The following is a 27,945-nucleotide window of genomic DNA, read 5'->3' as shown; positions in this document are numbered from 1 at the left end:
ATTTGCCAGTGTGGTATTTCCATGACAGCCGTCATATATCTGTGTGATCCAAGGTTGGTCATTGTAGGCCGGTGTACTTATTTTTTGGCTGTCTGATACTCAAATTCTATACAGCACTATTTTGCATATCAAACCATAAAAAGGCCACATATTTGCCAATGTGGTATTTCCGTGACAGCCGTCATATATCTACGTGCTCCAAGTTTGGTCATTATAGGCCGGTGTGCTTATTTTTGGGCTGTCTGATACTTCAATTCTATACAGCACTATTTTGCAGAAATTCACATCACAAAAAAGCCCCCAAACATTGAATACAGTCTGTTGTGTCAGGCTAAGGCCTGCCTGGCGTTTGGGTTTGAACAATCGTAGATTTACAGACATACTGATCAGATTTTATTTAGCTACTAATAAAGACATTTGTGTTGAGCATTTGAAATAATGCAGCAGTGCATTTAAAATGGTTAAGGCAAGGGGCAAGGAACGGGAAAGTGGACGTGATGCTGATGGTGCATCCAGAGGACGAGGCCATGGCCAAGGTGAAAGTGGGCAACAACAAAGACTCACATCTTCTCGCTTGACCTTCCTGTCCCAGTTTTTAGGGGACCGCAGCACACCACTATTGAAGCCAGAGCAGTGTGAAACGGTTGTCGGTTGGATAGCGGATAATGCTTCCAGTCACTTAGCCACCACCACCACCATGTCTTCCACACGGTCAAGTCTGAGTAGCCGTGAGTGTGGCGAGGATATTCCTCACCCTGATCCTCCTTCCTCCCACCATGCCGAGTGCCCTGAGATAACTGATGCCACACTTGGACACTCTGAAGAGCTGTTCAGTTGTCCATTTCAAGATTCAGAAATCTCTGCCGGTCATCTTGAAGTGGGGAAAGATGAAATCGCATGTAGAGCTGCCCAAAGCTTTGACCAGCTCCGGTCACATGAAAACAATGTTGGGAAAGTGTCACAAGAGGTGGCGATGATGAGACACAATTGCCAGAAAGCCAGGAGGAGGAGCAGGGTGTGGATGTGGAAGACGAGGTGGTGAATGACATAGTGACTGACCCAACCTGGCAGGAGGACATGCACAGCGAGGACAGCAGCACAAATGGAGAAGGAGGCATATCCCACCAACAGGCAGGAGGCAGTGTGGTGGCCACAGACAGAAGGCGTGCATCCATTCCCAGTAACACCAACATGAGAGAAGTTGCCATTCCAACTGTTAGATCTTACCGAGTCTGGTTATTTTTAAAGATGCTGCCAATAACCCCAAACAGGCCATTTGCAGCACCTGCCATGCCCGCATCAGTAGGGTAGCAAAACAACCAGCCTTACCACCACCAGCATGATCAGGCACAGGCAAGCAAAGCACCCGACTTTGTGGGCCGAACCCCAGTGTTAGGGCTGGCAGAATGCACCGAGTAAATATAGATGTTATTATTGGTGCATTCGCAGCCCGGGGTCCACCGTGCAGGAGGAGAACCTGCTGCTAGCAAATGGTATATGGTGGTATAAGCAAGCTCTGTTACTTCAGAGTCGCCATGCTAGAAAAGCACTGTGTCCTGTTAAGCTCACAGGAGTACACAGCTAACTGCTGAGATGATAGCAGTCAGTGGTAATGCAGTCAGAGAAGCACACAAACAATTCCTCAACGGAGGTGCCGGTATTCTAGTGGCTTATTTCAGCCGGGCCCTGAGTACATGCAAACAAACTCCTCACCGGAGGTGTCGGTACTCTAGTGGCTTATTTCAGCCGAGCCCTGACCACAAGCATACATGACCACACTGGCGCAAAGCTCATAACAAAGATTGATACTAGCGCATGGCCGTGCGGCCATGCGATCCTTTTATAGTTGCAGCAACTTCAGGACCTTCCTAGAGGACCAATGGGAGTTGCTTCAGGACCTAAGCATGTGACCCCTGACCTCCAATGAGAGTTGTTCCTTTGGGCATGCTCAGAAGGGAGAAAGCAGGACTTAGTCCCAGAAGCGAGTCCTCGCCGCTGACCAGTACTAGCTATAATGGCAGAGCCTGGAAGAACAGCAGTAGCCAGACGCAGAGTATTTCCCCTTGATAAAGCTACTAAATCCGTGGGCGAAACGCGCGTCGGGGGTTGCGTTGGTGGATCCCATCCGGTGTGCCCTGTCCTGGTGCCTTGCATTGGTAAGTGCTGCTCTGCAAAATCTTTCTTTTTCACGCCACTGGGCATCGCTGATTTACCGGTTCATCTATACATATGCACCTATAGCAGTACACCTTTACCACTTGCTTGCACACTGGCCCCATAGACAGTGCACACCAGGGGATACCCACTTATGTATTGTTTTAATCATCCTTGAGCACTGTATTTTTGATACTATCTTGCTGTTACTGTTTGCATTTTGTACAAATACATGTAATTTAATAAAGTATTGTTACCTCTTTTGACTACCTATATGCTCCGTGTGTACTCCTTATTCACAATTCTTATGGAGTTGGTTCTTTTGTCTGGTGGGGGGTTATCTTGCACTATTTAGTGCTTTCATCCCCCTCTTGTATCCATTATGTTGCCTGGTTTTGTTACCAGACGCAGAGTATTTGCCTGAGCCAGATGCTGGGACTGACATCTCTGCTGAGCAGGCTCTACTGCGGCTGGAGAAGAATGGGAGACCGCAGCAGAGATGGCTCGAGATTCCCCCTGTGCAGAGGCGGGAACTCGAGCCCTAACACCCAGGCTCCAGGAACACGGTCTGCAGGTCACACCACTGCTTCTTCCACTCTTTTGCGTAGAAGCCAATCCCCAGTACACCGTGTATGTGAAGATTCCTCTAGCCCTGCACCTGTTGTGCCCCAGTCAAGCAGCACCATCATCGAGCCTGTCCTTGTCCCAGCACAGCGTTCAGTTTTCTATAACCCAGTCTTTTGAACGCAAGTGGAAATACCCAGCCAACTCCCCACAGGCCATAGTCCTAAATTCTAATATTTCTCTTCTGCTTGTGCTAGAAATGCTGCCTTTTAGGCCTGTTGAGACGGAAGCTTTCCGCAACCTGATGGCGGTGGCCATCCCAAGGTACTTAGTCCCCAGTTGCCACTTTTTCTCCTAGTGTGCCGTACCGGCATTACACCAGCATGTGTCCCACAACATTACCCATGCCCTCACCAATGCTGTTACAGGGAAAGTCCTCCTAACCACAGACACGTGGACAAGTGCTTGTGGGCAGGGACGGTACATCTCAATGACGGCACACTGGGTTAACATAGTGGAAGACAGGACCCAGTCGGACCTTGGGATGGAACACATCCTCCCTACGCCGAGGATTGCTGGCCCTACATCAATCAGGGTTGCCCCCACAGTCTACAGCTCCTGCACCTCCTCCTCCTCTTCATCCTTCATCTCTGAAATCAACACATCAGTCAGAAGCCGGAGGCACTGCAGCGAAGCCGCAACAGGCTGTGCTGAAGCCTGTTGCGAGGACCTTCATCAGTGTGCTCTATAGCTAAGTGAGGGAGGATATATGATATAGACCCTTCAGAGAGAACAACCCTGACTCCAACCCTCGCCCCAACCCTAAACCTATCCCAACCCTAACCCTAGCTCTAAACGTAGTCCCAACTCTAACCCTAGCCCTAACCCTAACCCTAGCCCAACCCTAACCCTAGCTCTAACCCTAACACCAACCCTTAACCATAGCCCCAACCCTAACCCTAGCTCTAAACTTAACCCTAACCCTAGCCCCAACTCTAACCATAGCTCTAACTCCAACCCTAACACTAGCCCCAACCCTAATCCTAATGGAAAAATATACATTTTTTAATTTTATTATATTTTTTTACCTAACTAAGGGGGTGATAAAGGGGGTTTGATTTACTATTTTTTTATTTTGATCACTGTGTTAGGGTCTATCACAGTGATCAAAATGAACCAATAGGAAAAATCTGCTATTGTTGCCGGGTGCTGGCCGGCAGATCTCGGCGGGCATACTGCGCATGTGTCCATAGTTTTCTTCCCAGAAGAAGATGCAGAGGGCTGTGGGACAAGCCGGAGGGACCAGGGGAAACCGGGGGTACCGTGGGAGCTTGGGGGACCCTATTTCTCTCTCTTCTGATGTGCTAGATCATATCAGAGGAAAGAGAAATTAATGGGACATCAGACTTTTTTTTTGCTGTTGCTGTTACTCCGTGAATAACGGTGATTTCAACACCAGGGACTGTAAAAACTGACCCGAATCATCTTCTCCGGGGTCTCAGCCACCCCCGAGACTCCGGAGATTTTCCGACGCTGGGGAAGCTATAACATTGTTTCTCAGCAAACGGCGCTGAGGAATAAGTACCCTTAACTGCCGCCATTAAAAGGCATATCTGCGGTCGTTAAGGGGTTAAATCTGCCTTGGGCAAATAGCTTGTCCAAGACCACACTTACTTTTATTCTGCATTGCAACCACAGCTATACCTGTGACTGCAATGCACTCCAGAGGCCTTAATATGCTTCAATGCATATCCTGGGAGATACATACAGTAGTGTCCCTCACATATAATACCCGTCACTGCCTTACAGTGAGTTTAATAAATGTTAAGAGAGCAGTGATGAATTTCCCACTGTGAAAAGACAAGTAGTGTAATACACGTATGTGTTAAATACGACTTACTCTGGAAGTTCTTCACAAAACTTACTGTATTACAAAGAGTCGCCTGCGCTCCAGACCAACACAAATCTGGAAAAGGATTTGTGAGTAGCAACATCACCGATTAGCCCTAATAACTAACTTGAGTATTGGTTGATTACACCTACTTAGACAGAATAGTGTCACAAAGTGAACCCTCATTAAAAAAATTGCTAATAGTTCTATTTTTTAAATCATATAACAACAGAAATGCAGTTGGGCATGATTATAAAGTCCTGGCAAAAATAAATGATTGAATTCATAAAATACAACGATTCAATATAATTACAGTCAGCAGGTGGCAGTATTATAATAGAAAAATATATTTGAACTTAGAAGTTAAGTAAGTGCAAGTGCGTTAACACATGATTAAATAGGTAAATAGATAATGAAGAAGTAAGTTAACCACCAAGCTGAGACATGATAGCCCAAATACAGCAAAGACCGGACCACTGTTGGAACCCCAACTTGCATTTTGCATTCAGCTTTTTCAAGAGACTGAATGAATGGGATGATGTACAAATATGAGGAGTATTCAATAATAAGCAGAGCCCAGCAAGATCAAAGATGCACATATGCATGTAGGAATTAATCAGTGGCAGCTCATACCTGCCCACAAGGGCACTACATTCCAGGTAAGGAGCACCCATGTGCTCTACCAGAATTCATATTAGGTATAGGCAGCCATGCTAGTTGTGTTTGTCATGAGATGTCATAGTCCAGAGATGGCGCATGCACGCTCTAACTGCATATGCCCCACCATATTAAATGAGGGCAATTATACCATAAAAGAGAACCTGTCACCATGAATATACAGTCCAATCTGTAGGCACCAAGTTATAGGGCAGGGTAAGGTAAGCAGATTCATATATGGTTTTATGAGGAAAATATTGAGTATAACTGTGCTTTAATCATTTAAGCCTCTGCTCTTTCTGGGATATTTGGTCCAATGGGCGGTCCTATCAGTGACTTCTACCTTCAGTACCGCCTGGCTAGCAAAGGCCAGCTGGTTTCACCACTGAAGCTGTTGCTTTTCAGATAGTGCTAGTTTCTTTCTTTGTCGGAAGCTGGTGTAAGGGTCTGGACCAGTGCAGTAGTCATGGCAGAACACTCTGGAGTATCTGTGCCCTGGCTCCCCACTACATGAAAACATTGTCCAACACTTTGTGTACCTGTGGCTCCATTCTCTGCACCGTCAGGGTCGCCTCTGTTACTGTTGTGAATTCTGCTCTTGGGCTCCCTCCAGTGGTTATGAGTGGTAGTGCTGCGGTAGTTGGATCGCAGCATTTATCAGGTGTATCTATTTTTTGCAATTTGGGCTGGGCTATATAGCCTTGCTTGATCCTTTAGTCAGTGCCAGTTGTCCATTGTTTTTGGAGGATTCACATCCCTTCTGGTCTCTCCTGTTTGCTGTGCTTTTCTTCACAGATAAGTCCTGGCCTTGTTTTTGCTGTCCACCTGCTGTGGACCTTATTGTTCTGTGCATTTTCATGTTTTTGTCTTGTCCAGCTTAGTCTGTGAAGGATTTTTTGCAGCCTAGCTATTTCTCTGGAGATGCAGATATACCCTCCATGTCTTTAGTCAGATGTGGTGTTTTGTATTTTCTGTGGTGGATATTTTCTAGTGTTTTAATACTGACCGCATAGTATTCTGTTCTATTCTTTCTTTTTAGCTAGTATGGCCTCCTATGCTAAATCCTGATTCCATTTCTACGTATGTTATTTCCCTCTCCTCTCACAGTCAATATTTGTGGGGGGCTATCTTTCCTTTGGGGATTTTCTCTGAGGCAAGATAGGTTTCCTGTTTCTGTCTTTAGGGGTTTTTAGTTCTTAGGCTGTGTCGAGGGGTCTAGGGAGTGTTAGGTACCCCCACGGCTACTTCTAGTTGCGCTGTTAAGTTCAGGGTTTGTGGTCAGTACAGGTTCCACCTTCTCCAGAGTACGTCTCATGCTGCTCCAAGGCCACCAGATCATAACATGTTACGCTGCGGGTTCCCATTATTTGGTGTAATAAAGATTAAGACACAGTCCTGTTCAACTTTTAAATCAACAACTTTACTGTAAGCTCTATGCAGCACATCCAGACTCTTCACAGCAATTACATCAGAACCAGTATTACAGATTTCCTCTTCTCTCCCTGCACCTTTCTCCCTTTCACATATGGAAACAGGAACACATGGGCTACTTGCACAGTGAACAAGTCTGTATGATCATGTTCACACACCACCAAGAAACCTGAAGACACAAAAGAGAATAGTAAAACCAAAAACACTCAGTTTGAAAAAATGTTGCAGTAATCCGCAAGTGCTAGTAAAAGATGTAAAAAACAGGGTATTTGGTTGATACGTTTTTTGCAAAAAATGTATACTAAGCTGCTCTACCAATCTTCACGATATACCCTTATCAGAGCAGTCCTAACTAATGTATGCAATCCCTATCTGATGTATTTAAAAACCTGATCATCTGTATATAACCTGTGTGAACAGGGTTCAGAGAGGAAAAATCCATGTGTGCATACAGGGTAGAACAGCTTTTGTGCAGATAGCCCAAGAGGAGTGGTGGAACTCCCCAGTCTTGTAGACACAAGAGAACAATTATGGAAACAGGAACACATGGGCTACTTGCACAGTGAACAAGTCTGTATGATCATGTTCACACACCACCAAGAAACCTGAAGACACAAAAGAGAATAGTAAAACCAAAAACACTCAGTTTGAAAAAATGTTGCAGTAATCCGCAAGTGCTAGTAAAAGATGTAAAAAACAGGGTATTTGGTTGATACGTTTTTTGCAAAAAATGTATACTAAGCTGCTCTACCAATCTTCACGGTATACTCTTATCAGAGCAGTCCTCCTAACTAATGTATGCAATCCCTATCTGATCTATTTAAAAACCTGATCATCTGTATATAACCTGTGTGAACAGGGTTCAGAGAGGAAAAATCCATGTGTGCATACAGGGTAGAACAGCTTTTGTGCAGATAGCCCAAGAGGAGTGGTGGAACTCCCCAGTCTTGTAGACACAAGAGAACAATTATGGAAACAGGAACACATGGGCTACTTGCACAGTGAACAAGTCTGTATGATCATGTTCACACACCACCAAGAAACCTGAAGACACAAAAGAGAATAGTAAAACCAAAAACACTCAGTTTGAAAAAATGTTGCAGTAATCCGCAAGTGCTAGTAAAAGATGTAAAAAACAGGGTATTTGGTTGATACGTTTTTTGCAAAAAATGTATACTAAGCTGCTCTACCAATCTTCACGGTATACCCTTATCAGAGCAGTCCTAACTAATGTATGCAATCCCTATCTGATGTATTTAAAAACCTGATCATCTGTATATAACCTGTGTGAACAGGGTTCAGAGAGGAAAAATCCATGTGTGCATACAGGGTAGAACAGCTTTTGTGCAGATAGCCCAAGAGGAGTGGTGGAACTCCCCAGTCTTGTAGACACAAGAGAACAATTATGGAAACAGGAACACATGGGCTACTTGCACAGTGAACAAGTCTGTATGATCATGTTCACACACCACCAAGAAACCTGGAGACACAAAAGAGAATAGTAAAACCAAAAACACTCAGTTTGAAAAAATGTTGCAGTAATCCGCAAGTGCTAGTAAAAGATGTAAAAAACAGGGTATTTGGTTGATACATTTTTTGCAAAAAATGTATACTAAGCTGCTGCAAGTAGCCCATGTGTTCCTGTTTCCATAATTGTTCTCTTGTGTCTACAAGACTGGGGAGTTCCACCACTCCTCTTGGGCTATCTGCACAAAAGCTGTTCTACCCTGTATGCACACATGGATTTTTCCTCTCTGAAATCTGTTCACACAGGTTATATACAGATGATCAGGTTTTTAAATACATCAGATAGGGATTGCATACATTAGTTAGGACTGCTCTGATAAGGGTATACCGTGAAGATTGGTAGAGCAGCTTAGTATACATTTTTTGCAAAAAACGTATCAACCAAATACCCTGTTTTTTACATCTTTTACTAGCACTTGCGGATTACTGCAACATTTTTTCAAACTGAGTGTTTTTGGTTTTACTATTCTCTTTTGTGTCTTCAGGTTTCTTGGTGGTGTGTGAACATGATCATACAGACTTGTTCACTGTGCAAGTAGCCCATGTGTTCCTGTTTCCATAATTGTTCTCTTGTGTCTACAAGACTGGGGAGTTCCACCACTCCTCTTGGGCTATCTGCACAAAAGCTGTTCTACCCTGTATGCACACATGGATTTTTCGTTCTCTGAACCCTGTTCACACAGGTTATATACAGATGTGTTGTGAATTCTGTGGCTGAGTTCACTTCTGTGGTCACAAGTGGTATTGCAGTCTCTGGGCTTCCTCCCTCAGGTGTTTTGGTGAGCTCGTTGGCTGCCTTGCTATTTAGCTCCACCTGAGTCTGTCTTCCTTGCTCCTTGTCAATGTTCCAGTGTTGGATCTGAGCTACTGCATCTTTCCTTGGGCCTGCTGCTCTGCTAGATAAGTGCTTCTAGTTTGTTTTCTGTTTTTTCTGTCCAGCTTGCTATTATCTTTTGCTGGAAGCTCTGAGAAGCAAAGGGGTGCTCCGCCGTGCTGTTAGTTCGGCACGGTGGGTCTTTTTGCCCCTTTGCGTGGTTTTCGTTTTAGGGTTTTTTGTAGACTGCATAGTTCTCTTTGCTATCCTCGCTCTGTCTAGAATATCGGGCCTCACTTTGCTGAATCTATTTCATTCCTACGTTTGTCTTTTCATCTTGCTAACAGTCATTATATGTGGGGGGCTGCCTATTCCTTTGGGGTATTTCTCTGAGGTAAGTCAGGTTGTATTTCTATCTTCAGGCTAGTCAGCTCCTCAGGCAGTGCCGAGTTGCATAGGTAGTGATAGGCGCAATCCACTGCTGCTTATAGTTGTGTGAGGATAGATCAGGTACTGCAGTCTACAGAGATTCCACGTCTCAGAGCTCGTCCTTTTGTTTTTGGTTATTGCCAGATCTCTGTATGTGCGCTGATTACTGCACGCTGTGTTGCCTGATTGCCAGCCATAACAGTACAAGGAGCCACACCAATGATTCCCAATAGAGGGAAAAAAGAAATCCTGACATCATTTTTTTTTCTTAGCTCTGTCTTCAGTCTTTTTTTTCCCCTAGACATTAGAGTGCTTCAGGACACAGCTGTGGACATGGATATTCAGGCTCTGTGCTCCTCAATGGATAATCTCGTTGTAAATGTACAAAAGATTCAAGATACTATTGATCAGAAATCGATGCTAGAACCAAGAATTCCGATTCCTGATTTGTTTTTTGGTGACAGAACTAAGTTCCTGAGCTTCAGAAATAATTGTAAGCTATTTTTGGCCTTGAAACCTCATTCTTCTGGTAATCCTATTCAACAGGTTTTGATTATTATTTCTTTTTTGCGCGGCGACCCACAGGACTGGGCGTTTTCTCTTGCACCAGGAGATTCTGCATTGAGTAATGTTGATGCATTTTTCCAGGCGCTGGGATTGCTTTACGATGAGCCTAATTCAGTGGATCAGGCTGAGAAAAATCTGCTGGCTTTATGCCAGGGTCAGGATGATGTAGAAGTATATTGTCAGAAATTTAGGAAGTGGTCAGTACTCACTCTGTGGAATGAATCTGCACTAGCGGCTTTGTTCAGAAAGGGTCTCTCTGAAGCTCTTAAGGATGTAATGGTGGGATTTCCTATGCCTGCTGGTTTGAATGAGTCTATGTCCTTGGCCATTCAGATCGGTCGTCGCTTGCGCGAGCGTAAATCTGTGCACCATCTGGCGGTATTGTCTGAGAGTAAACCTGAGCCTATGCAGTGCGACAGGACTATGACTAAAGTAGAACGGCAAGAACACAGACGTCTGAACAGACTGTGTTTCTATTGTGGTGATTCTACTCATGCTATTTCTAATTGTCCTAAACGCACTAGGCGGTTCGATAGCTCTGCCGTTATTGGTACTGTACAGTCCAAATTCCTTTTGTCCATTACCTTAATGTGCTCTTTGTCATCGTATTCTGTCATGGCGTTTGTGGATTCAGGCGCTGCCCTGAATCTGATGGATTTGGATTATGCTAAACGTTGTGGATTTTTCTTGGAGCCTTTGCGGTGTCCTATTCCGTTGAGAGGAATTGATGCTACACCTTTGGCCAAGAATAAGCCTCAGTACTGGGCCCAGCTGACCATGTGCATGGCTCCTGCACATCAGGAAGTTATTCGCTTTCTGGTACTGCATAATTTGCATGATGTGGTCGTGTTGGGGTTGCCATGGCTACAAACCCATAATCCAGTATTGGATTGGAACTCTATGTCGGTAACCAGCTGGGGTTGTCAGGGAGTACATGGTGATGTTCCATTTTTGTCTATTTCGTCATCCATTCCTTCTGACATCCCAGAGTTCTTGTCGGACTTTCAGGATGTATTTGAAGAGTCCAAGTCTGATGCCCTACCTCCGCATAGGAATTGTGATTGTGCTATCGATTTGATTCCTGGTAGTAAATTCCCTAAGGGTCGTTTATTTAATTTGTCCGTACCTGAACACACCGCTATGCGCAGTTATGTGAAGGAGTCCCTGGAGAAGGGACATATTCGCCCATCGTCGTCACCATTGGGAGCAGGGTTCTTTTTTGTAGCCAAGAAGGATGGTTCGCTAAGACCGTGTATTGATTACCGCCTTCTTAATAAGATCACTGTTAAATTTCAGTATCCCTTGCCATTGATTTCTGACTTGTTTGCTCGGATTAAGGGGGCTAGTTGGTTTACTAAGATTGATCTTCGTGGTGCGTATAATCTGGTGAGAATCAGGCAGGGAGATGAATGGAAAACGGCATTTAATACGCCCGAGGGTCATTTTGAGTATCTGGTGATGCTGTTCGGACTTGCCAATGCTCCATCTGTTTTTCAGTCTTTTATGCATGACATTTTCCGTGAGTATCTGGATAAATTCTTGATTGTTTACTTGGATGACATTTTGATCTTCTCTGATGATTGGGAGTCTCATGTGAAGCAAGTCAGAATGGTTTTCCAGGTACTGCGTGCTAATTCCTTGTTCGTGAAGGGATCAAAGTGTCTCTTCGGTGTGCAGAAAGTTTCATTTTTGGGGTTCATCTTTTCCCCTTCTACTATCGAGATGGATCCGGTTAAGGTTCAGGCCATCCAGGATTGGACTCAGCCGACATCTCTAAAAAGTCTGCAGAAATTCCTGGGCTTTGCTAATTTTTATCGTCGCTTCATCTGTAATTTTTCTAGCATTGCCAGACCATTGACCGATTTGACCAAGAAGGGTGCTGATTTGGTTAATTGGTCTTCTGCTGCCGTGGAAGCTTTTCAGGAGTTGAAGCGTCGTTTTTGCTGTGCCCCTGTGTTGTGTCAACCTGATGTTTCTCTTCCGTTCCAGGTCGAGGTTGATGCTTCTGAGATTGGTGCAGGGGCGGTTTTGTCACAGAGAGGTTCTGGTTGCTCAGTGTTCAAACCATGTGCTTTCTTTTCCAGGAAATTTTCTGCTGCTGAGCGTAATTATGATGTGGGCAACCGAGAGTTGCTGGCCATGAAGTGGGCATTCGAGGAGTGGCGTCATTGGCTTGAGGGTGCTAAGCATCGCGTGGTGGTTTTGACTGATCATAAGAACCTTACTTATCTTGAGTCTGCCAAGCGCTTGAATCCTAGACAGGCCCGTTGGTCGTTATTTTTTGCTCGTTTTGATTTTGTGATTTCATACCTTCCGGGCTCTAAAAATGTGAAGGCGGATGCTCTGTCTAGGAGTTTTGTGCCCGATTCTCCGGGGTTATCTGAGCCGGCGAGTATCCTCAAGGAAGGAGTCATTGTGTCTGCCATCTCCCCTGATTTGCGGAGAGTGTTGCAGAAATTTCAGGCTAATAAACCTGATCGTTGTCCGGCCGAGAAACTGTTCGTCCCTGATAGGTGGACTAGTAAAGTTATCTCTGAACTTCATTGTTCGGTGCTGGCCGGTCATCCAGGAATCTTTGGTACCAGGGAGTTGGTTGCTAGATCCTTCTGGTGGCCGTCTCTGTCACGGGATGTGCGTGCTTTTGTGCAGTCCTGTGGAATTTGTGCTAGGGCTAAGCCCTGCTGTTCACGTGCCAGTGGGTTGCTTTTGCCCTTGCCGGTCCCGAAGAGGCCTTGGACACATATTTCGATGGATTTCATTTCTGACCTTCCCGTTTCTCAAAAAATGTCGGTCATTTGGGTGGTCTGTGATCGCTTTTCTAAAATGGTCCATCTGGTGCCCTTGGTAAATTGCCTTCCTCCTCTGATTTGGTGCCTTTGTTCTTCCAGCATGTGGTTCGTTTACATGGAATTCCTGAGAATATTGTTTCTGACAGAGGTTCCCAGTTTGTCTCGAGGTTCTGGCGAGCCTTTTGTGGTAGGATGGGCATTGACCTATCTTTCTCCTCGGCCTTCCATCCTCAGACTAATGGCCAGACCGAACGAACCAATCAGACCTTGGAAACATATCTGAGATGTTTTGTTTCCGCTGACCAGGATGATTGGGTGTCATTTTTGCCGTTGGCTGAGTTCGCCCTTAATAATCGGGCCAGCTCGGCTACCTTGGTCTCTCCATTTTTCTGCAATTCTGGGTTCCATCCTCGTTTCTCTTCAGGACAGGTTGAGTCTTCGGACTGTCCTGGTGTGGATTCTGTGGTGGACAGGTTGCAGCAGATCTGGACTCAGGTAGTGGACAATTTGACCTTGTCCCAGGAGAAGGCTCAGCTTTTCGCTAATCGCAGACGCCGTGTGGGACCCCGACTTCGTGTTGGGGATCTGGTTTGGTTATCTTCTCGTCATATTCCTATGAAGGTTTCCTCTCCTAAATTTAAACCTCGTTTTATTGGTCCGTATAGGATTTCTGAGATTCTCAATCCGGTGTCTTTTCGTCTGACCCTCCCAGACTCCTTTTCCATACATAATGTATTCCATAGGTCGTTGTTGAGGAGATACGTGGCACCTATGGTTCCACCTGTGGAGCCTCCTGCCCCTGTTTTGGTGGAGGGGGAATTGGAGTATATTGTGGAGAAGATTTTGGATTCTCGTGTCTCTAGACGGAAACTCCAGTATCTGGTCAAATGGAAGGGTTATGCTCAGGAAGATAATTCCTGGGTTTTTGCCTCTGATGTCCATGCCCCAGATCTTGTTCGTGCCTTTCATGTGGCTCATCCTGGTCGGCCTGGGGGTTCTGGTGAGGGTTCGGTGACCCCTCCTCAAGGGGGGGGTACTGTTGTGAATTCTGTGGCTGAGTTCACTTCTGTGGTCACAAGTGGTATTGCAGTCTCTGGGCTTCCTCCCTCAGGTGTTTTGGTGAGCTCGTTGGCTGCCTTGCTATTTAGCTCCACCTGAGTCTGTCTTCCTTGCTCCTTGTCAATGTTCCAGTGTTGGATCTGAGCTACTGCATCTTTCCTTGGGCCTGCTGCTCTGCTAGATAAGTGCTTCTAGTTTGTTTTCTGTTTTTTCTGTCCAGCTTGCTATTATCTTTTGCTGGAAGCTCTGAGAAGCAAAGGGGTGCTCCGCCGTGCTGTTAGTTCGGCACGGTGGGTCTTTTTGCCCCTTTGCGTGGTTTTCGTTTTAGGGTTTTTTGTAGACTGCATAGTTCTCTTTGCTATCCTCGCTCTGTCTAGAATATCGGGCCTCACTTTGCTGAATCTATTTCATTCCTACGTTTGTCTTTTCATCTTGCTAACAGTCATTATATGTGGGGGGCTGCCTATTCCTTTGGGGTATTTCTCTGAGGTAAGTCAGGCTTGTATTTCTATCTTCAGGCTAGTCAGCTCCTCAGGCAGTGCCGAGTTGCATAGGTAGTGATAGGCGCAATCCACTGCTGCTTATAGTTGTGTGAGGATAGATCAGGTACTGCAGTCTACAGAGATTCCACGTCTCAGAGCTCGTCCTATTGTTTTTGGTTATTGCCAGATCTCTGTATGTGCGCTGATTACTGCACGCTGTGTTGCCTGATTGCCAGCCATAACACAGATGATCAGGTTTTTAAATACATCAGATAGGGATTGCATACATTAGTTAGGACTGCTCTGATAAGGGTATACCGTGAAGATTGGTAGAGCAGCTTAGTATACATTTTTTGCAAAAAACGTATCAACCAAATACCCTGTTTTTTACATCTTTTACTAGCACTTGCGGATTACTGCAACATTTTTTCAAACTGAGTGTTTTTGGTTTTACTATTCTCTTTTGTGTCTTCAGGTTTCTTGGTGGTGTGTGAACATGATCATACAGACTTGTTCACTGTGCAAGTAGCCCATGTGTTCCTGTTTCCATAATTGTTCTCTTGTGTCTACAAGACTGGGGAGTTCCACCACTCCTCTTGGGCTATCTGCACAAAAGCTGTTCTACCCTGTATGCACACATGGATTTTTCCTCTCTGAACCCTGTTCACACAGGTTATATACAGATGTGTTGTGAATTCTGTGGCTGAGTTCACTTCTGTGGTCACAAGTGGTATTGCAGTCTCTGGGCTTCCTCCCTCAGGTGTTTTGGTGAGCTCGTTGGCTGCCTTGCTATTTAGCTCCACCTGAGTCTGTCTTCCTTGCTCCTTGTCAATGTTCCAGTGTTGGATCTGAGCTACTGCATCTTTCCTTGGGCCTGCTGCTCTGCTAGATAAGTGCTTCTAGTTTGTTTTCTGTTTTTTCTGTCCAGCTTGCTATTATCTTTTGCTGGAAGCTCTGAGAAGCAAAGGGGTGCTCCGCCGTGCTGTTAGTTCGGCACGGTGGGTCTTTTTGCCCCTTTGCGTGGTTTTCGTTTTAGGGTTTTTTGTAGACTGCATAGTTCTCTTTGCTATCCTCGCTCTGTCTAGAATATCGGGCCTCACTTTGCTGAATCTATTTCATTCCTACGTTTGTCTTTTCATCTTGCTAACAGTCATTATATGTGGGGGGCTGCCTATTCCTTTGGGGTATTTCTCTGAGGTAAGTCAGGCTTGTATTTCTATCTTCAGGCTAGTCAGCTCCTCAGGCAGTGCCGAGTTGCATAGGTAGTGATAGGCGCAATCCACTGCTGCTTATAGTTGTGTGAGGATAGATCAGGTACTGCAGTCTACAGAGATTCCACGTCTCAGAGCTCGTCCTATTGTTTTTGGTTATTGCCAGATCTCTGTATGTGCGCTGATTACTGCACGCTGTGTTGCCTGATTGCCAGCCATAACACAGATGATCAGGTTTTTAAATACATCAGATAGGGATTGCATACATTAGTTAGGACTGCTCTGATAAGGGTATACCGTGAAGATTGGTAGAGCAGCTTAGTATACATTTTTTGCAAAAAACGTATCAACCAAATACCCTGTTTTTTACATCTTTTACTAGCACTTGCGGATTACTGCAACATTTTTTCAAACTGAGTGTTTTTGGTTTTACTATTCTCTTTTGTGTCTTCAGGTTTCTTGGTGGTGTGTGAACATGATCATACAGACTTGTTCACTGTGCAAGTAGCCCATGTGTTCCTGTTTCCATAATTGTTCTCTTGTGTCTACAAGACTGGGGAGTTCCACCACTCCTCTTGGGCTATCTGCACAAAAGCTGTTCTAACCTGTATGCACACATGGATTTTTCCTCTCTGAACCCTGTTCACACAGGTTATATACAGATGATCAGGTTTTTAAATACATCAGATAGGGATTGCATACATTAGTTAGGACTGCTCTGATAAGGGTATACCGTGAAGATTGGTAGAGCAGCTTAGTATACATTTTTTGCAAAAAACGTATCAACCAAATACCCTGTTTTTTACATCTTTTACTAGCACTTGCGGATTACTGCAACATTTTTTCAAACTGAGTGTTTTTGGTTTTACTATTCTCTTTTGTGTCTTCAGGTTTCTTGGTGGTGTGTGAACATGATCATACAGACTTGTTCACTGTGCAAGTAGCCCATGTGTTCCTGTTTCAATAATTGTTCTCTTGTGTCTACAAGACTGGGGAGTTCCACCACTCCTCTTGGGCTATCTGCACAAAAGCTGTTCTACCCTGTATGCACACATGGATTTTTCCTCTCTGAACCCTGTTCACACAGGTTATATACAGATGATCAGGTTTTTAAATACATCAGATAGGGATTGCATACATTAGTTAGGACTGCTCTGATAAGGGTATACTGTGAAGATTGGTAGAGCAGCTTAGTATACATTTTTTGCAAAAAACGTATCAACCAAATACCCTGTTTTTTACATCTTTTACTAGCACTTGCGGATTACTGCAACATTTTTTCAAACTGAGTGTTTTTGGTTTTACTATTCTCTTTTGTGTCTTCAGGTTTCTTGGTGGTGTGTGAACATGATCATACAGACTTGTTCACTGTGCAAGTAGCCCATGTGTTCCTGTTTCCATAATTGTTCTCTTGTGTCTACAAGACTGGGGAGTTCCACCACTCCTCTTGGGCTATCTGCACAAAAGCTGTTCTACCCTGTATGCACACATGGATTTTTCCTCTCTGAACCCTGTTCACACAGGTTATATACAGATGATCAGGTTTTTAAATACATCAGATAGGGATTGCATACATTAGTTAGGACTGCTCTGATAAGGGTATACTGTGAAGATTGGTAGAGCAGCTTAGTATACATTTTTTGCAAAAAACGTATCAACCAAATACCCTGTTTTTTACATCTTTTACTAGCACTTGCGGATTACTGCAACATTTTTTCAAACTGAGTGTTTTTGGTTTTACTATTCTCTTTTGTGTCTTCAGGTTTCTTGGTGGTGTGTGAACATGATCATACAGACTTGTTCACTGTGCAAGTAGCCCATGTGTTCCTGTTTCCATAATTGTTCTCTTGTGTCTACAAGACTGGGGAGTTCCACCACTCCTCTTGGGCTATCTGCACAAAAGCTGTTCTACCCTGTATGCACACATGGATTTTTCCTCTCTGAACCCTGTTCACACAGGTTATATACAGATGATCAGGTTTTTAAATACATCAGATAGGGATTGCATACATTAGTTAGGACTGCTCTGATAAGGGTATACTGTGAAGATTGGTAGAGCAGCTTAGTATACATTTTTTGCAAAAAACGTATCAACCAAATACCCTGTTTTTTACATCTTTTACTAGCACTTGCGGATTACTGCAACATTTTTTCAAACTGAGTGTTTTTGGTTTTACTATTCTCTTTTGTGTCTTCAGGTTTCTTGGTGGTGTGTGAACATGATCATACAGACTTGTTCACTGTGCAAGTAGCCCATGTGTTCCTGTTTCCATAATTGTTCTCTTGTGTCTACAAGACTGGGGAGTTCCACCACTCCTCTTGGGCTATCTGCACAAAAGCTGTTCTACCCTGTATGCACACATGGATTTTTCCTCTCTGAACCCTGTTCACACAGGTTATATACAGATGATCAGGTTTTTAAATACATCAGATAGGGATTGCATACATTAGTTAGGACTGCTCTGATAAGGGTATACTGTGAAGATTGGTAGAGCAGCTTAGTATACATTTTTTGCAAAAAACGTATCAACCAAATACCCTGTTTTTTACATCTTTTACTAGCACTTGCGGATTACTGCAACATTTTTTCAAACTGAGTGTTTTTGGTTTTACCATTCTCTTTTGTGTCTTCAGGTTCCTTTCACATAGCAAATACCTGGGTCGGACCTTGCCGCACGGGTCCTCAGTGTCCTCCCAATTCAGTTCTGCCATGGTTAGGCTCTCCTCAGTCTGTTTCGCCCCAGACAAAAGAGTATCCACCTCCAAAGCTAGTTGCCACCTGGCGAATGACCTGCCCATCAGTATTTTGCTCTGTGAAGTCCCAGCGCTGTCCTGCTCCCAGCTCACTGCTTCAGGGTTTTGCCTCAGCCACTGTTTCACCCTGGTACTGAGGACATCTGCCCAAGCCATAAGCTGCCACATTCTAGGGCTACCTGTTCCCATGTACTGTCTTTTTTCCCTATTTCTTACTGCTGTGCTGGCCTTCGCTTTTCTGGTCTGATGCTGTGGATGGCTGGGCTTTCTCCTCTTAATCAACCAATGTTGCATGGTAACTGCCAGTGTCCTGGGCACTTCAGCCCGTGTGGACTGTCTGGCGATCGGGCCCTTCTGACTAGATACAGGAAACACTCCTTCCCTTAGCTGCAGCTAACCCCTCCTACAGTAACTAGTTACCAGCTATGTAAAACTCATATTTAGCATTATGTACTAAGGCGCTCCATCTTGTGGGCAAACTTTAATACTACACTTTCCCTATTTAACAGATACACCAAATAGCAAATATATACATTTAGCAGAACAAGACATGGTAATACATCTGATTGTGTAGCAGTACCATTATATACTAGGGTAGGGTCGTGAAGCAATATCAGCATATGTTAACCTATACACATACACTAATAACATACGGCACTGGGAAGAGGGAAAAAGGCAATGAAATAAACACATTTTACCATACCCCCTACACTATCTTCATGTTTCACAATGGGCTATCTTCCTATAGTCTTTTCTTTTCAGTCTTTCCTACCACTATTTGCTCCTCCATTTTGTGGACATCTATTCCACTGCAAACTTATTATAGGGGCATTTCCTAGGCTATGGTAAATCTGCACCACTTTATTGTTACCTAGAATGAAGGTGGGTCCTCCATTGCCTCCAGTTCTTCATCAGTGGGAACACAGTCTATGTTCACTCTATTTTTAGATAAGGTCTGAGAAATTACATTATTACTGCACAATCGGTACTACTTGAACTTGCTGAGCTTGGCCATCTAACATTTCTCCAAGATCCTTTGCCTTGCAGTGTATAAATGGCAACATAAAAGACCTGTTGTCAGTCCCTGGTACAAAATCCTACCCTAACACCCTAACAAGATATTGGCTAACTTCTCTGTAAGAGACACACAACTGCAAGCAGCTCAATCTTGAACTATTTCTTCTCTCCATACCTCATGGTCCTGCTAGTATATGCAATTACCTTCTACCTTTCACTTGGTTCCAGCCTCCTCCACTTTTCACCAGTATACATTATTATTAGAGATAGGAGAACCCACACAGTAAAGTTTGGTGTTCCTACTGAACACCTATTACTTGGACACAGACACCGAACACGGACTTCACCAGGAAGTTCGTGTCACTCTTTGGGTTTGGTCGTCCGAACAATGGGTGTTTATTGTGCTATCATATGCATGACAGCATGGCAAACACTGCTTCTGATCGGCTGTAAAATCATTACCACCAGTCAGACAGCCACAGTTCCCACGCTGTCAAATGACAGCGTTAGCCCACAGCTGTGATTAAAGGTAAAAAGTTTACCTCTAGTCACTGGCGCCGGCTGATGGAACTGCTGCTCCCATCAGACTACATTTGCTGCTGCTACTAAAAGCAAAAGCAGGAGGCAGCTAATGAGAGCTCAAAATAAATAATTTAAAAAAAAGCCATGAGTTCACCTGTATTTTTGATAACCAGCCAGGCAAAACTGATAGCTGGTCACTGGATACTGAAAAGGTGACATCGATATCACAAATATTACCCCACTTGCAACCGCCACAGGGCAAGTGGGAAAAGTGGGATAAAGTGACAGAATTGGTGTATCTAATAGATGTGCATTTTTTGGGTGGCTGTGGGCTGCTATTTTTAGGTTGGGGGGCAAATATCCATGGACCCTTACCAGCCTGAGAATACCAGCCCCCAGCTGCCTGTTTTATTTTGGCTGGATGTCAAAAACGGGAGGGACCTCATGCTTTTTTTTACATTATTTATTTAAAAACCGTGTGGGAATCCCTCTATACTTGGTAGCCAGCCTTGCTATTGCTGAAAACTGAGGGTTGCAGCCCCCAGCTGTCAGTTTTGCCTGGCTGGTTATCAAAAATACAGGGAAACAAACACTGTTTTTTATTATTTATTTAGAGTGCAGGTGCCGGTTGATGAATACTCCCATCAGTCACCACCTGCTCTCGCTGTTATTAGCGGCAGCAGGCATAGCCTGATGGGAATAGTAGTCCCATGAGCTGACGCCAGTGACCGGAGGTAAACATTATGCCTCCAATCGCCACTGCAGGTTCACTGTTGTGGGAACAGCGGCTATCTGATCGACGGTAATAATTTTAACGCTGATCAGAAGCAGTGTTTGTTGCGCTGTCATGCACATGACAGCATGGCAAACACTAGATGTTTGGGCTCCCCATTTAAGTGAATGTGGCCCAGGTTTGGGTTCGGGTGCAGTTATTGTTCTGGTACCCGAACCCGAACTTTGTTTAACTGTTCGGCTGAACCCACTGGACCCGAACATCCAGGGGTCCACCAATCTCTAGCTATGATAGATTTTCAAGAATTAAATTATTAGATATTTAACCATTGCCAAAATAAATGGCAATATAGTGAATGCTAAAAGGTATCATATACATACTGTATACTTAGCACATCTTATCCTATAATTCATTATTACCTTATTCTTTGTTTAAGAGGGCATCTTCAGTAAAAAAGAATAAATATCTTCATCAATTTAAATTTCTCTGTAAGTTTTGTTAAAAGCCACTGTGTGTAAAAATGCTCTATGCTAAATTTTAAAAACTGTTGTTTTTTTTTTTACCTTTTTTTGCCACTAACTTATTTTTTAAGTTAGACAATATTAAATAGAAATATTAGGATTTACAGAAGTAGTAGAGGTAATATTTTTGCAAACCTGAATAATATGTAATAAAAACTGCACTTTTTAAATAAACAATATGAAATGTTTCTAGAATGATAGATCTAGTGGTGATAGTTGCCCCCTAGTGGTAAATTCTGAGTATGTACTTTGCAGTTTCCTACCAACTACTTAAAAAGAGTGTTAGGGACAGACATCTGACATCAAATTCATTAGGAAAGTAACACGTTAAATTTGTGAAATCCAATATAAATAACTCTAAAACTTAAGGTAGAGACATGCAAATGTAATTTTCCTGGCCCAAGGCATTTTTGACAAACAAATGCAAAACAATTGCTAGAGGAAAAGCATTAAAGAAAATGTTAGCTATATTTAGACTTTTTCCACAGTGTTAGGCCGGCGTCACACACAGCGTAAAACAATACAGTCCGTATATTACGGCCGTAATACGCTGAAAAGTCCCGAAAATAGTGGTCCGTAGCTCCTCCGTAGGCAGGGTGTGTCAGCGTTTTTTGCGCATGGCATCCTCCATATGTAATCCGTATGGCATCCGTACTGCGTGGTTTTCTCGCAGGCTTGCAAAACCAACATACCGCTATAGAAATGATCCATGTGTCCCAAAAAGAAAAAACTATATATATATACTGTCCATATATATATATATATATATATATATATATATATATATATGTCATTAGACACATATATGTATATATATTATTATTTATTCCAGCGCTATACAGCTTGAAAGCCGGTAATTCAATTACCGGCTTTTTCTTTCTCCTTCCTAAAACCCGACATGATTTGAGACATGGTTTACATACAGTAAACCATGTCTTCTCTCCATTTTTTTTGCAGATTCCACACTACTAATGTCAGTAGTGTGTATCTGCAAAATTTGGCCGTTCTAGCTCTTAAAATAAAGGGTTAAATGGCGGAAAAAATTGGCGTGGGCTCCCGCGCAATTTTCTCCGCCAGAGTAGTAAAGCCAGTGACTGAGGGCAGATATTAATAGCCTGGAGAGGGTCCATGGTTATTGGCCCCCCCCCTGGCTAAAAATATCTGCCCCCAGCCACCCCAGAAAAGGCACATCTGGAAGATGCGCCTATTCTGGCACTTGGCCACTCTCTTCCCATTCCCGTGTAGTGGTGGGATATGGGGTAATGAAGGGTTAATGCTACCTTGCTATTGTAAGGTGACATTAAGCCTAATTAATAATGGAGAGGCGTCAATTATGACACCTATCCATTATTAATCCAATTGTAGTAAAGGGTTAAATAAAACACAAACACATTATTTAAAATTATTTTAATGAAAAAAAAACAATGGTTGTTGGAGTATTTTATTCTACGCCCAATCCAGTCACTGAAGACCCTCGTTCTGTGAAAGAAAAAACATAATAAACCAACAATATACTTACCCTCCGCAGATCTGTAACGTCCAACGATGTAAATCCTTCTGAAGGGGTTAAAACATTTTGCAGCAAAGAGCTTTGCTAATTCAGGCTGCTCCTCGCTGCAAAACCCCGGGGAATGAGGCTAAATATAGATCAATGAGCTATATTTAGCTTCATTTGCGGTGAGGCGCCCTCTGCTGGATGTTCATAGATCGTGGGAACTTTCCTAGAAAGCCTGCAAAATGTTTTAACCCCTTCAGAAGGATTTACATCGTTGGACGTTACAGATCTGCGGAGGGTAAGTATATTGTTGGTTTATTATGTTTTTTCTTTCACAGAACGAGGGTCTTCAGTGATTGGATTGGGCGTAGAATAAAATACTCCAACAACCATTGTTTTTATTTCATTAAAATAATTTTAAATAATGTGTTTGTGTTTTATTTAACCCTTTACTACAATTGGATTAATAATGGATAGGTGTCATAATTGACGCCTCTCCATTATTAATTAGGCTTAATGTCACCTTACAATAGCAAGGTGGCATTAACCCTTCATTACCCCATATCCCACCGCTACACGGGAATGGGAAGAGAGTGGCCAAGTGCCAGAATAGGCGCATCTTCCAGAGGTGCCTTTTCTGGGGTGGCTGGGGGCAGATATTTTTAGCCAGGGGGGGGCCAATAACCGTGGACCCTCTCCAGGCAATTAATATCTGCCCTCAGTCACTGGCTTTACTACTCTGGCGGAGAAAATTGCGCGGGAGCCCACGCCAATTTTTTCCGCCATTTAACCCTTTATTTTAAGAGCTAGAACGGCCAAACCATGTCTCAAATCATGTCGGGTTTTAGGAAGGAGAAAGAAAAAGCCGGTAATTGAATTACCGGCTTTCAAGCTGTCTAGCGCTGGAATAAATAATAATATATATACATATATGTGTCTCACTGACATATATATATATATACCTATTCTATGTGTACACATTTATTCTACCTATTCTACTGTAAGCTGTCAGTGTGATTTTACTGTACACCGCACTGAATTACCGGCTTTTCTCTCTAACAGCGCTGCGTTTTTCTCGCAAGTCACACTGCTTGTCCGTGTGTAATCCGTATTTTTCACGCTTCCATAGACTTTCATTGGCGTATTTCTTGCGCAGTACGGTGACAAACGCAGCATGCTGCGATTTTGTACGGCCGTAGAAAGCCGTATAATACTGATCAGTAAAATACGGCAGATAGGAGCAGGGGCATAGAGAATAATTGTGCCGTATTTTTTGCGAGTTTTACGGACGTAGTTTCTGCGCTCTTACGTCCGTAAAACTCGCAAGTGTGACGCCGGCCTTAGTAACACTGTAAGAACTTTGAATAGAGATTCTTTTTGTCTGGACTTTGTGTATTTCCTATTTTGTCTGCAGTCTGTAACCCTATATTTCAGTGTGCCCCTCGCTTGCATCTGTCTTCCATCCCTTTGTTTTGTACTCTAACCTCCGCATTTTATTATTAGCTTTTTTTTATTGTTCTCAACCTTCATTTAAATAACTAAACTTTTTTTATACATATATTTTCTTCTTTTGTTTCCACTGCTTTATGTATCCTGCTCCTCTCATTTCTATCTTTCTCCTGCTTTGTCTTTTTAGGTCAATTTAAATCAGTGTTTGACAAACTCCAGTTCTCACGGCCCCCCAACAGATCAGGATTTCCTTAGTACTGCACAGGTGATGTTCCCCACCTGCAGTCCTCAAGGCCCCCATGATTCAGCACTAGGCTGCCTCATGGCAGCCAGGTATATCCACTTCTGAAATACTCTAGCGTTTTAGTGAAAATATAGTTAGAAAATCCAATCAGGGACCATAGTAAGAGACAAAACTAGTCTGGTGCCTCTCATAATTAGAGACATATTAATCACCCGAAGTTGCTCTAGAAAAAGCCAGCCAGGGTTGGTAATCAGCCAGATCTGGGCCCCCTGTATGGCCGCACTAATTGTATGTCTAGACCCGTGATAAATCCCTCCACCACAAACATACTGATTTGATGGGAAATTTTTCAATTAAAAGAAATCTGACAGCAGATTTTTGCTATTTCCCCTGATAGCAACATAAGGTAGGGACAGAGACCCTGATTCCATTGATGTATCACTTAGTTTACTGGGTTGTAGCGGTTATGATAGAATCAGAGTTTTCTCTACTGGAGATCTAGAGGAGCCCAGAATGTTGAGCTGGGGGGCTTGGTTGGACTAGGGGGCATGAGGAAGTCAAAATGTCATATATCTCTGGAATCAGGCTCTGCTCCTGTACTTCAAGGTTTTCTAAGATTACACAGCAAAAACTTGGTGACAGATTACCTTTAAGCAATAAAAGAACAACAACTTTTGTCAAAATTTGCCCACACCCCTTGCCACACCCAAATCCACGCCCACTTTCCATTTCTTTCTCCCCTGGCAGGAGGAGATGTCAGTGGGATGATTGCAGTGAGAGACATTCAGCAGACTACTGGTCAGAGGGGCAGTGGTATTGAGGGACATTCCACAGTCTACTGGTCAGTGGGGCAGTGGTATTGAGGGACATTCCACAGTCTACTGGTCAGTGGGGTGGTGGCAGTGAGGGACATTCCACAGACTTCTGGTCAGTGGGGTGGTGGCAGTGAGGGACATTCCACAGTCTACTGGTCAGTGGGGCAGTGGCAGTGAGGGACATTCCACAGACTGGGCAGCACGGTGGCGCAGTGGTTAGCACTACAGCCTTGCAGCGCTGGGGTCCTGGGTTCTAATCCCACCCAGGACAACATCTGCAAAGAGTTTGTATGTTCTCTCCGTGTTTGCGTGGGTTTCCTCCGGGCACTCCGGTTTCCTCCCACATTCCAAAGACATACTGATAGGAATTCTAGATTGTGAGCCCAATCGGGGACAGTGATGATGATGTGTGCAAACTGTAAAGCGCTGCGGAATATGTTAGCGCTATATAAAAAATAAAGATTAGACTACTGGTCAGTGGGGTGGTGGCAGTGAGGGACATTCCACAGTCTACTGGTCAGTGGGGCAGTGGCAGTGAGGGACATTCCACAGACTACTGGTCTGAGGGGTGGTGGCAGTGAGGGACATTCCACAGTCTACTGGTCAGTGGGGCAGTGGCAGTGAGGGACATTCCACAGACTACTGGTCAGTGGGGTGGTGGCAGTGAGGGACATTCCACAGTCTACTGGTCAGTGGGGCAGTGGCAGTGAGGGACATTCCACAGACTACTGGTCTGAGGGGTGGTGGCAGTGAGGGACATTCCACAGACTACTGGTCTGAGGGGTGGTGGCAGTGAGGGACATTCCACAGACTTCTGGTCAGAAGGGCAGTGGCAGTGAGGGACATTCCTCAGTCTACTGGTCTGAGGGGTGGTGGCAGTGAGGGACATTCCACAGACTACTGGTCAGAGGAGCGGTGGCAGTGAGGGACATTCCACAGACTACTGGTCTGAGGGGTGGTGGCAGTGAGGGACATTCCACAGACTTCTGGTCAGAGGGGCAGTGGCAGTGAGGGACATTCCACAGACTACTGGTCAGTGGGGCGGTGGCAGTGAGGGACATTCCACAGACTACTGGTCAGTGGGGCAGTGGCAGTGAGGGACATTCCACAGACTACTGGTCTGAGGGGTGGTGGCAGTGAGGGACATTCCACAGACTACTGGTCTGAGGGGTGGTGGCAGTGAGGGACATTCCACAGACTTCTGGTCAGAAGGGCAGTGGCAGTGAGGGACATTCCTCAGTCTACTGGTCAGTGGGGCAGTGGCAGTGAGTGACATTCCACAGTTTACTGGTCAGTGGGGCAGTGGCAGTGAGGGACATTCCACAGACTACTGGTCTGAGGGGTGGTGGCAGTGAGGGACATTCCACAGACTACTGGTCTGAGGGGTGGTGGCAGTGAGGGACATTCCACAGACTTCTGGTCAGAAGGGCAGTGGCAGTGAGGGACATTCCTCAGTCTACTGGTCAGTGGGGCAGTGGCAGTGAGTGACATTCCACAGTCTACTGGTCAGTGGGGCAGTGGCAGTGAGGGACATTCCACAGACTACTGGTCTGAGGGGTGGTGGCAGTGAGGGACATTCCACAGACTACTGGTCTGAGGGGTGGTGGCAGTGAGGGACATTCCACAGACTTCTGGTCAGAAGGGCAGTGGCAGTGAGGGACATTCCTCAGTCTACTGGTCTGAGGGGTGGTGGCAGTGAGGGACATTCCACAGACTACTGGTCAGAGGAGCGGTGGCAGTGAGGGACATTCCACAGACTACTGGTCTGAGGGGTGGTGGCAGTGAGGGACATTCCACAGACTACTGGTCAGAGGGGCGGTGGCAGTGAGGGACAATCCACAGACTACTGGTCTGAGGGGTGGTGGCAGTGAGGGACATTCCACAGACTTCTGGTCAGAGGGGCAGTGGCAGTGAGGGACATTCCACAGACCACTGGTCAGAGGGGTGGTGGCAGTGAGGGACATTCCACAGACTACTGGTCAGAGGGGCAGTGGCAGTGAGGGACATTCCACAGACTACTGGTCAGAGGGGCAGTGGCAGTTAGGGACATTCCACAGACTACTGGTCAGATGAGCGGTGGCAGTGAGGGACATTCCACAGACCACTGGTCAGAGGGGTGGTGGCATTGAGGGACATTCCACAGACTACTGGTCAGAGGGGCAGTGGCAGTGAGGGACATTCCACAGACTACTGGTCAGATGAGCGGTGGCAGTGAGGGACATTCCACAGACCACTGGTCAGAGGGGTGGTGGCAGTGAGGGAGCTTTCCACAGACTACTGGTCAGAGGGGCAGTGGCATTGAGGGACATTCCACAGACTACTGGTCAGAGGGGCAGTGGCAGTGAGGGACATTCCACAGACTACTGGTCAGAGGGGCAGTGGCAGTGAGGGACATTCCACAGACTACTGGTCAGAGGGGCGGTGGCAGTGAGGGACATTCCACAGACTACTGGTCAGATGGGCGATGGCAATGAGGGACATTCCACAGTCCACTGGTCAGAGAGGCGGTGGCAGTGAGGGACATTCCACAGACCACTGGTCAAAGAGGCGGTGGCAGTGAGGGACATTCCACAGACTACTGGTCAGTGGGGCGGTGGCAGTGAGGGACATTCATCAGACTACTGAGAGTACAGGACGTAGACCCAAATCCAATATTGTCCGCTGTATCTGGGATAGATTCACAGGGCTGCGGTCCAGAGTTCAGATCAGTTGTACCTGGTGGCCGGACGAGAGACTGAGAATCTCTTTCCTTGTGACATCCCTGACGCAGCTTTTGATTAGCCAGGGCAGACGGGACATCATCTGTGCATCCTGGTTTCC

At 44.9% G+C, this 27,945-nt stretch overlaps 1 protein-coding gene and 1 long non-coding RNA gene across 4 annotated transcripts in view; both read right to left on the bottom strand.

The window, feature by feature from the left end:
* Positions 1 to 27,945, bottom strand: part of COL8A2 (collagen type VIII alpha 2 chain) — a 425,675-nt gene that overhangs the window by 66,134 nt on the left and 331,596 nt on the right. The gene's annotated exons all lie outside the window — the stretch shown is intronic.
* LOC138672096 (uncharacterized) lies at positions 6,669 to 18,665 on the bottom strand. The gene is made up of 2 exons (XR_011319574.1): positions 18,232 to 18,665; positions 6,669 to 6,866 (listed from the first exon to the last, which is right to left on the bottom strand). It is a non-coding gene; the product is annotated as an uncharacterized lncRNA (long non-coding RNA).

The sequence above is a fragment of the Ranitomeya imitator genome, chromosome 3 (assembly GCF_032444005.1).
Source record: "Ranitomeya imitator isolate aRanImi1 chromosome 3, aRanImi1.pri, whole genome shotgun sequence".
In the NCBI taxonomy this organism is placed as follows: domain Eukaryota; kingdom Metazoa; phylum Chordata; class Amphibia; order Anura; family Dendrobatidae; genus Ranitomeya; species Ranitomeya imitator.
This window is presented reverse-complemented; position numbering and strand designations above follow the sequence as displayed.